The sequence below is a fragment of the Thalassophryne amazonica genome, chromosome 5, assembly GCF_902500255.1.
Source record: "Thalassophryne amazonica chromosome 5, fThaAma1.1, whole genome shotgun sequence".
Classification (NCBI taxonomy): Eukaryota; Metazoa; Chordata; class Actinopteri; order Batrachoidiformes; family Batrachoididae; genus Thalassophryne; species Thalassophryne amazonica.
The window spans coordinates 35,270,726-35,281,900 of NC_047107.1; the positions used below are offsets into that span (position 1 = coordinate 35,270,726).

An 11,175-nucleotide genomic window follows, 5' to 3' on the forward strand; every position below is an offset into this window, starting at 1 on the left:
TAACATTGTCTAATACACTGAAAAAAGAGAATGTTTGAACAAACTTAAAAAAGTATTACAATAAAAACCTGAATGAATTAAGTTGTTTGAACTTAAGTTTGTAAGTTAGAGTTGATTTAACTTTCAAACTTAAGTTTAAACAACTTAATTCATTCAGGTTTTTACAAATTGTAACACTTTTTAAAGTTGGTTCAAACATTCTCTTTTTTCAGTGTAGAATTCTTCTTTGTATGTTATGTGTTTGGAACCCCAGTAACACCTGCTCAACAGTCTCCCTTCTGCTGCATCTCAAACACTGACCAGTTTCATGTTTTCCAGTGATGTTGAAAGTATGATTTAAACCTGCGTGACCTATTCGCAGTCGTGTGATTACTTCTTCTTCTCTGCGACTCCATTTCCCCTGTCTTCTTGATACAACCTGTCCTTGAATTTTATGTAAAAGCCGACCCTTAGATTCCCTGTCCCATTGCTTTTGGCATGCTTTCTTAATTTCTGTCTTGATGATTGTTGTGACTTCAGATTTACTAAGTGGAATGTTGATGTGTATTTCTGATTTCAGAGCTGCTTTTGCCAGCTGATCTACTGCTTTGTTGGCCTCAATTTCAGAATGAGTGGAACACACATGAAATGTACTTAGATATTCTGTTGTTGCAGTTTTAATAAGCTTTGAAGAATCTCATTGATCAGGTCTTGCCTGCAAACATTTTCCATTTGAACTGCTGAGTCATGCTGCCATTGAAACTGAACAGATGACCTGGTGACTGAACGTCACCTCCTCTACCCACCACAGTGTTAGCAAAATTGCTAGCAGTTCTACAGAAAAGACAGTTAAATGATCTGACAGTCTTTTTATGATCGACTTATGAAATAGGGGAGTAAAAGCCACTGCTCCTGTCTTTCCTGTAACTGGATCTTTAGAGCCACCTGTAAATATTTGAATTATTATACAAATAATGAATGTTTATGAGTTGTGGAAAGGGGTGGTGGCCAAGTGGTTAATGCGCTGGGTCTTGGTGCAGAAGGTTCCGGGTTCAAATCCCACCCCTGCCACATTTCTCCATGTAATGTGGAGTTGCGTCAGGAAGGGCATCCGGCGTAAAACCTGTGCCAATTCAACATGCAGATCCACCTTGGATTTGCTGTGGCGACCCTGAAGGGACTTACTTTTTAATGAATGTTTATGAGTTCAATGGTACTTATATTTCATGAGGTGAAAGCTGGAACATACCATTCAACAAAGCGAAGTTGAATTGAATGGTATGTTCCAGTTTTCACCAAATTAAATATTCATTCCATTGAAAGAATGTAAAAACATTCATTATTTGTTTTATATAATGGCTAAAATAGATCCTTGTCATTTGTCATTTTATTAATTTATAAACAAAAGAAAAGGGATTTACATTTTGGTGTTCCACTGCTGCTAAAGTCCAAATTGTGACATGTAGTCCAGTGATGCTGTGCACTGACTTTGGACTTCCATAAAAAAAAGAAATAAAAAGACTTTGTGTAGTTCCTCAGTCCAGCCAAAAATCACGTCAGTTTTTCAGCTGAACAGCTCTTCATGCATGTAGATGGTTTACAGTGGAGTGGATTTTGTGTGTGTGTGTGTGTGTGTTACAAGAATTAGCAGCGTAAGTTTGCTCAATCAAATCATCGTGTCGTTGTCCCCCGTATGCGTGTGCACACACATGCAACCGGGTCGGCGCTTGTACTACCAAAATAAGACTGTGTATGTCCTCAGTGCAGCGAAAAAAAAATCACATCAGAAATTAGTCCAGCTTTTCATTCTTTCTTCCTGCTAACAGCCTACATGCAGCACAGTGGATTTGTTTTTTGTGTGTGTATGTTTGTGTGTGTGTTACAAGAACTAATAGCGTCAGTTAGCTCAATCAAATCATGTCTCAGTAGAGTTGTTGTCCCCCGAGCATGCGTCGTGTGAGCATGTGTGCATGCATGTGTGCGTGCACGTGTGTGTGCACGTGTGCAGAGTGCAATAGTACCAAACCTATGGAACCAAATTTGCACTCTAAATGGAACCAAGCTACACTCTAAATGCAATGCAGCACAAATGGGATGAATTAATCCATGTCATGTGACATACAAAGCACCAATCACATGACAAGGATCCACTCAGCCGTTATATAAATCCGTATATTTCATATTAACATATTTCATAGTACCACTGAACTAGACCGTCCATCCCACATCCTACATATTACTTTCCTTTGACAATTTCTGCACCTCAAAGTCAACTTGGGGCGTAGGAAAAAAACAAGGGGGAATAACAGACAATGGTACTACACAACTATGTGATAACTTAGAGCCTAGTTTCCTAGCATGACTATTTCTGACTCTACCAAAACTATTAGACTTAACTGTACCATGCTCCCAATAGGGGTTTAAAACAGATTTGGTGGGATGTGTCTCTTTGTGACCCTAAAATGGATAGATAAATGGAGATGCCTCAAGGTTAAATTCTCCAATATCTACCTGAAGAGCTGGGACTGATGACATCTTGAAAGCTCCACAACATATACAGAGGGCCTGAACTTGTTGTATCACATCAAGCTTTTATAGTTGAGATTTTGTGATAGAGCTGTATACAACACATGCATAATCTAATGGCCTCTTCACACATAGTGTGAAGTTTGCACAGCGTTTGGATGAAAACAGCGAAACAGTGCGAAACAGTTTAAAATTAGCACACCACGAAACATTGAGCTGACGGGCATGCGTGCACAAACCCGGTGCGAGAGTACACGCGGCGGTGTCTTTTGGGCAGGAACACACAGTGCCAACTGCGGCACATTGCGCCACTTATGTGGAGGAAATATAAAAAACGAGCCGGTACCTGTGGGACCACATGCGCCGCTTATATGGAATATAAAAAAAAAATAAAACCAGCCGGTACCGGTGGGACCACATCGTGCCGCTTATGTGGAAACAAACAAACAAACAAATAAACAAACAAACAAAAAAACATACGACCCCCTGGACGCAAACCCACGCCTTCCAAAAGCTCTGATTGCCAGTCAGAGACTTTACCACTGAGCTATGGAGCTGTTCTTTGAACGCTCTGGGAATCTGACTCATATCAGGAAGGACATGGAAGTATTACAAAAAAAAAAAAAATTGAAATCACACACCATATAAAAACACCGCATTTATCAAGTGAGCAATACAAATATGATCTGTCTTTTCCTCTGTAAATGACCCATGGTCAGTGACATACAGTCATGAAATAACATGAATGAGAAGCAGTTCGCTCGTCTCATTCATGTCCACATCTACTGGCATGTCTCAAACCGGCCACGCGTGTCTTGTGGATGACGCACCGCAGGACATGCGTCATGTGGAACAGAGCTCACTTGGGTGACATGACAGTGAGATCACCTGCTGCGTGTTTTGATCTGATGGTCCGTTTCAGCCTGGGAGCAGCCTGTACATGTGTGCTCCGTGTGTGAGCGCTCGCTCACTGTAGCACGTTGTCCACTTGATAACAGCAAACAGACACACGTGCATCACAGTTGTTAGTCCATGTCTGTCGAAACACAGTACTGTCCAGCTGGGATGTCCAGAATGACAGATCTCCACAGTTGCTTCAGTAGGCGGCCACACCTCCTATCAGTTTTTAGCACACACACCAAAGCCACACTCGTGGGTCACTTGGACAGATTTCACTGCCAGTATGACAATGATTGTCTGCAGACTGTTGGCATGCCAAGAGTGCGACTGGCCACACATTTTCTAAGTGCCATGCGAGTGGTGTTAGATGTTTGTGTGTGTCATCTAGAATTTGGTCGGCACCTGCCGCAAGAGGGTGAGATGGGTTCACACAGTACACACTCTGTCTTTCAGGCGCTTGTGTGTGCAAATAGTTGTAGTAACAGGTGTACAAGGCATTGGAGGCAGGGACGACATTACACGGTTTGCACGAGTCCTGTGTCATGCGCACTAAGTGTGCACTTTGTCCAAACTTTGCACTACAAGTGAAGGGGCCCTAAGGCAGATCTTATTATGGCAGTATTTGCCATATTGAGATATCCCATAATCCTTGCATGCCAGAGAGTCGCTGTAGTCAAAACAACACAGAGAATCCACATGATGACAATTGCAAATTAACATTATACTACCAAAATGTAATTTTATATGCTTTTCATCACGTTCCTAAGAGACTACGTAGATGTATGAGACCCTGAAAACTTGCTAAAACAAATATATAAAATAAAATATATATAAATGCAAACTGAATTTCAGACATTTTATATATATTACTCTGGAACAAAGAAGACAAACAGTACTGTAAAGGACAATAATCAGGATGTTAAAGACCAAACTGTTTTGTGTCGTGTCTGTGATCTGCTTTTTTCTACAGGGTTGGACAGCTGGGTGGGCATCCTCCGGGGCTGGTGATTCCATGGTTTTTGCCAGGGGTTGTATTTTACACCAGTGCTCTTGTAGTTTGGGACAAAGGACATAGTTATGTGATAAGGTAACGTCCATGGATTCACAAATCCACACAGAGCTGATACTTCTGGGAACATTATATGCAGCTTTGTCTTGGAATAGTGTAATCTGTGTAAGATTTTAAATTGTATTAAGCAGTGTTGGGCATTAATAGAACAGTCATGGATGTGCTCTAAACTCTCCTCCCACACACTTAGATATCAAAGTACGAAGCTCTTTTTCCAACTCCTCCTTTATACTGTCTGTTTTCAGAATCCACATGCTTTGTAGAGCGTCATATAATTTGGAGATTATGCAAAGTGAGCTGGAATACAATCTGTTTTGCACTCACAAAGTTAGTGAAATGTCATTTAACATCATCTCAAATCTGAAGATATCTCAAAAACTGGTTCTCAAAAACTGGTTCTTGGGCAAGTTGTATCTCTGCTGCAGTTGTTGAAAAGAAGCAAAAGTCCCTTCAGTGTACAGGTTACCAATATTACTGACACTCATTTGTTTCCACATATTGAAGGTCCCGTCCATAGTGGAGAGAGTGAAGATGGGGTTTGTTGTTATACGTAGTAAAGACGACAGTGTGCTGAGTTTGAAATGATTTTTCAGTTGTCTCCATATCCTTATTGTGTTGTAAGTAGGGCTGGGTACTGAACATTGGTTCTTTTGTTGCACCGACCGAAATGCTTCGGTAGTACCGAGTATCAAAACATGCCTCGTCTTTCGGTGCCAAGTGTTGGTATCCAGAGGTTAATCACGTGCAAGTAGAGCAGTCCGCAGCCGTCCTCCTCGCAGCATTCAAGTCCATCTGTGGATGTTACAGAGCACAAGCAGCCTGATTCAAAATCTCCACCACCGGACTCCACTTCATCTGAGAGTACCAACGGCGGCTGCTTAATGTCAGTGCAACTTAATGCGTGCATCGCTTTGAAGCCTGAAGCAATGAAATGGTAAATGGACTGCATTTATATAGCGCTTTTCCATCTGCATCAGACACTCAAAGCACTTTAAAATTATGCCTCACATTCACCCCGATGTCAGGGTGCTGCCATACAAGGCGCTCACTACACACCGGGAGCAATAGGGGATTAAAAGCCTTGCCCAAGGGCCCTTAGTGATTTTCCAGTCAGGCGGGGAATTGAACCCATGATCTTCTGGACTCAAGCCCAACACACTGCTTTGACCTGCTGCTTTGTTGGTACTTTGCTTCGCTGCTTTTCAAAGGCGGCAAATCTGCTTCGTAACCCCTCGCAAAGCCTTTAAAATATGTCATTCATGAGTCACTTTTGTGCGGATTAAAGTCACTAACTGGGACTCCTGTCTTGTTTTGAGAAAGAAACGGGAATCGTCCTCCGTTCCGTTCTCACAGCTCCAAACACTGAGCGGCTGTCTGCCGAGTCAAGTTAGGAAGATAGAGTCTAGTCAGAATTAATAACTTCAAAGTGAATTGCTGTTATTCCTGGCTGTCTGAGTGGTGTCCAAAAAATAAGGTGGGCTTCATAGATAATTGGCAAAGCTTCTGGGGAAAACCTGGTCTTGTTAGGAGAGACGGCATCCATCCCACTTTGGATGGAGCAGCTCTCATTTCTAGAAATCTGGCCAATTTTCTTAAATCCTCCAAACCGTGACTATCCAGGGTTGGGACCAGGAAGCAGAGTTGTAGTCTTACACACCTCTCTGCAGCTTCTCTCCCCCTGCCACCCAATCATTACCCCATCCCCGTAGAGACGGTGCCTGCTCCCAGACCACCAATAACCAGCAAAAATCTATTTAAGCATAAAAATTCAAAAGGAAAAAATAATATAGCACCTTCAACTCCACCACAGACTAAAACAGTTAAATGTGGTCTATTAAACATTAGATCTCTCTCTTCTAAGTCCCTGTTAGTAAATGATATAATAATTGATCAACATATTGATTTATTCTGCCTTACAGAAACCTGGTTACAGCAGGATGAATATGTTAGTTTAAATGAGTCAACACCCCCGAGTCACACTAACTGTCAGAACGCTCGTAGCACGGGCCGAGGCGGAGGATTAGCAGCAATCTTCCACTCCAGCTTATTAATTAATCAAAAACCCAGACAGAGCTTTAATTCATTTGAAAGCTTGACTCTTAGTCTTGTCCATCCAAATTGGAAGTCCCAAAAACCAGTTTTATTTGTTGTTATCTATCGTCCACCTGGTCGTTACTGTGAGTTTCTCTGTGAATTTTCGGACCTTTTGTCTGACTTAGTGCTTAGCTCAGATAAGATAATTATAGTGGGCGATTTTAACATCCACACAGATGCTGAAAATGACAGACTCAACACTGCATTTAATCTATTGTTAGACTCGATTGGCTTTGGTCAAAATGTAAATGAGTCCACCCACCACTTTAATCATACCTTAGATCTTGTTCTGACTTCTGGTATGGAAATTGAAGACTTAACAGTATTCCCTGAAAACCCCCTTCTGTCTGATCAGTTCTTAATAACATTTACATTTACTCTGATGGACTACCCAGCAGTGGGGAATAAGTTTCATTACAGTAGAAGTCTTTCAGAAAGCGCTGTAACTAGGTTTAAGGATATGATTTCTTCTTTATGTTCTCCAGTGCCATATACCAACACAGGGCAGAGTAGCTACCTAAACTCTGTGAGTGAGATAGATTATCTTGTCAGTAGTTTTATATCCTCTTTGAGGACAACTTTGGATGCTGTAGCTCCTCTGAAAAAGAGAACCTTAAATCAGAAGTGCCTGACTCCGTGGTATAACTCACAAACTCGCAGCTTAAAGCAGATAACCCGTAAGTTGGAGAGGAAATGGTGTCTCACTAATTTAGAAGATCTTCACTTAGCCTGGAAAAAGAGTCTGTTGCTCTATAAAAAAGCCCTCCATAAAGCTAGGACATCTTACTACTCATCACTAATTGAAGAAAATAAGAACAACCCCAGGTTTCTTTTCAGCACTGTAGCCAGGCTGACAAAGAGTCAGAGCTCTATTGAGCCGAGTATTCCTTTAACTTTAACTAGTAATGACTTCATGACTTTCTTTGCTAATAAAATTTTAACTATTAGAGAAAAAATTACTCATAACCATCCCAAAGACATATCGTTCTCCTTGGCTGCTTTCAGTGATGCCGGTATTTGGTTAGACTCTTTCTCTCCGATTGTTCTGTCTGAGTTATTTTCATTAGTTACTTCCTCCAAACCATCAACATGTCTATTAGACCCCATTCCTACCAGGCTGCTCAAGGAAGCCCTACCAGTAATTAATGCTTCGGTCTTAAATATGATCAATCTATCTTTAGTAGTTGGCTATGTACCACAGGCTTTTAAGGTGGCAGTAATTAAACCATTACTTAAAAAGCCATCACTTGACCCAGCTATCTTAGCTAATATTAGGCCAATCTCCAACCTTCCTTTTCTCTCAAAAATTCTTGAAAGGGTAGTTGTAAAACAGCTAACTGATCATCTGCAGAGGAATGGTCTATTTGAAGAGTTTCAGTCAAGGTTTAGAATTCATCATAGTACAGAAACAGCATTAGTGAAGGTTACAAATGATCTTCTTATGGTCTCAGACAGTGGACTCATCTCTGTACTTGTTCTGTTAGACCTCAGTGCTGCTTTTGACACTGTTGACCATAAAATTTTATTACAGAGATTAGAGCATGCTACAGGTATTAAAGGCACTGCGCAGCAGTGGTTTGAATCATATTTATCTAATAGATTACAATTTGTTCATGTAAATGGGGAATCTTCTTCACAGACTAAGGTTAATTATGGAGTTCCACAAGGTTCTGTGCTAGGACCAATTTTATTCACTTTATACATGCTTCCCTTAGGCAGTATTATTAGACAGCATTGCTTAAATTTTCATTGTTACGCAGATGATACCCAGCTTTATCTATCCATGAAGCCAGAGGACACACACCAATTAGCTAAACTGCAGGATTGTCTTACAGACATAAAGACATGGATGACCTCTAATTTCCTGCTTTTAAACTCAGATAAAACTGAAGTTATTGTACTTGGCCCCACAAATCTTAGAAACATGGTGTCTAACCAGATCCTTATTCTGGATGGCATTACCCTGACCTCTAGTAATACTGTGAGAAATCTTGGAGTCATTTTTGATCAGGATATGTCATTCAATGCGCATATTAAACAAATATGTAGGACTGCTTTTTTGCATTTGTGCAATATCTCTAAAATTAGAAAGGTCTTGTCTCAGAGTGATGCTGAAAAACTAATTCATGCATTTATTTCCTCTAGGCTGGACTATTGTAATTCATTATTATCAGGTTGTCCTAAAAGTTCCCTGAAAAGCCTTCAGTTAATTCAAAATGCTGCAGCTAGAGTACTGACAGGGACTAGAAGGAGAGAGCATATTTCACCCATACTGGCTTCTCTTCATTGGCTTCCTGTTAATTCTAGAATAGAATTTAAAATTCTTCTTCTTACTTATAAGGTTTTGAATAATCAGGTCCCATCTTATCTTAGGGACCTCATAGTACCATATCACCCCAATCGCTCTCAGACTGCAGGCGTACTTGTAGTTCCTAGGGTTTGTAAGAGTAGAATGGGAGGCAAAGCCTTCAGCTTTCAGGCTACTCTCCTCTGGAACCAGCTCCCAATTCAGATCAGGGAGACAGACACCCTCTCTGCTTTTAAGATTAGGCTTAAAACTTTCCTTTTTGCTAAAGCTTATAGTTAGGGCTGGATCAGGTGACCCTGAACCATCCCTTAGTTATGCTGCTATAGACTTAGACTGCTGGGGGGTTCCCATGATGCACTGTGTGTTTCTTTCTCTTTTTGCTCTGTATGCACCACTCTGCATTTAATCATTAGTGATTGAGCTCTGCTCCCCTCCACAGCATGTCTTTTTCCTTATTCTCTCCCTCAGCCCCAACCAGTCCCAGCAGAAGACTGCCCCTCCCTGAGCCTGGTTCTGCTGGAGGTTTCTTCCTGTTTAAAGGGAGAATTTTCCTTCCCACTGTCGCCAAGTGCTTGCTGACAGGGGGTCGTTTTGACCGTTGGGGTTTTCCGTAATTATTGTATGGCTTTGCCTTACAATATGAAGCGCCTTGGGGCAACTGTTTGTTGTGATTTGGTGCTATATAAATAAAATTGATTTGATTTGACTTTGATTCACTTTCTTCCAAAATGACATGAACAGGAAGCGATTGCAGCTCACAGCAATTCCGATTGAAAATAACAGAGGGAACACAATAACGTCTAAAATCCCAGATAATATATTCACGAGAGTTTTAGGCACAATATAAAAAGAGGTTTATGTTGCGATGTTAATCAATCAATCAATCAATCAATTTTATTTATATAGCGCCAAATCACAACAAACAGTTGCCCCAAGGCGCTTTATATTGTAAGGCAAAAGCCATACAATAATTACGTAAAAACCCCAATGGTCAAAACGACCCCCCGTGAGCAAGCACTTGGCGACAGTGGAAAGGAAAGTTTTAAGCCTAATCTTAAAAGTAGAGAGGGTGTCTGTCTCCCTGATCCGAAATGGGAGCTGGTTTCACAGGAGAGGAGCCCGAAAGCTGAAGGCTCTGCCTCCCATTCTACTCTTACAAACCCTAGGAACTACAAGTAAGCCTGCAGTCTGAGAGCGAAGCGCTCTATTGGGGTGATATGGTACTATGAGGTCCCTAAGATAAGAAGGGACCTGATTATTCAAAACCTTATAAGTAAGAAGAAGAATCTTAAATTCTATTCTAGAATTAACAGGAAGCCAATGAAGAGAGGCCAATATGGGTGAGATATGCTCTCTCCTTCTAGTCCCTGTCAGTAATCTATCTGCAGCATTTTGAATTAACTGAAGGCTTTTCAGGGAACTTTTAGGACAACCTGATAATAATGAATTACAATAGTCCAGCCTAGAGGAAATAAATGCATGAATTAGTTTTTCAGCATCACTCTGAGACAAGACCTTTCTAATTTTAGAGATATTGCATAAATACAAAAAAGCAGTCTTACATATTTGTTTAATATGCGCTTTGAATGACATATCCTGATCAAAAATGACTCCATGATTTCTCACAGTATTACTAGAGGTCAGGGTAATGCCATCCAGAGTAAGGATCTGGTTAGACACCATGTTTCTAAGATTTGTGGGGCCAAGTACAATAACTTCAGTTTTATCTGAGTTTAAAAGCAGGAAATTAGAGGTCATCCATGTCCTTATGTCTGTAAGACAATCCTGCAGTTTAGCTAATTGGTGTGTGTCCTCTGGCTTCATGGATAGATAAAGCTGGGTATCATCTGCATAACAATGAAAATTTAAGCAATGCCATCTAATAATACTGCCTAAGGGAAGCATGTATAAAGTGAATAAAATTGCTCCTAGCACAGAACCTTGTGGAACTCCATAATTAACCATAGTCTGTGAAGAAGATTCCCCATTTACATGAACAAATTGAAATCTATTAGATAAATATGATTCAAACCACCGCAGCGCAGTGCCTTTAATACCTATGGCATGCTCTAATCTCTGTAATAAAATTTTATGGTCAACAGTATCAAAAGCAGCACTGAGGTCTAACAGAACAAGCACAGAGATGAGTCCACTGTCTGAGGCCATAAGAAGACCATTTGTAACCTTCACTAATGCTGTTTCTGTACTATGATGAATTCTAAAACCTGACTGAAACTCTTCAAATAGACCATTCCTCTGCAGATGATCAGTTAGCTGTTTTACAACTACCCTTTCAGGA

The 11,175-nt window shown here is 40.7% G+C and overlaps 1 long non-coding RNA gene across 1 annotated transcript; it reads right to left on the minus strand.

Annotated features, from left to right (window-relative positions):
- Positions 1–688: 688 nt before the first annotated feature.
- LOC117509762 lies at positions 689–4,458 on the minus strand. The gene is made up of 3 exons (XR_004560505.1): positions 4,338–4,458; positions 3,743–3,747; positions 689–719 (listed from the first exon to the last, which is right to left on the minus strand). It is a non-coding gene; the product is annotated as an uncharacterized LOC117509762 (long non-coding RNA).
- Between the last annotated feature and the right edge of the window lie 6,717 nt (positions 4,459–11,175).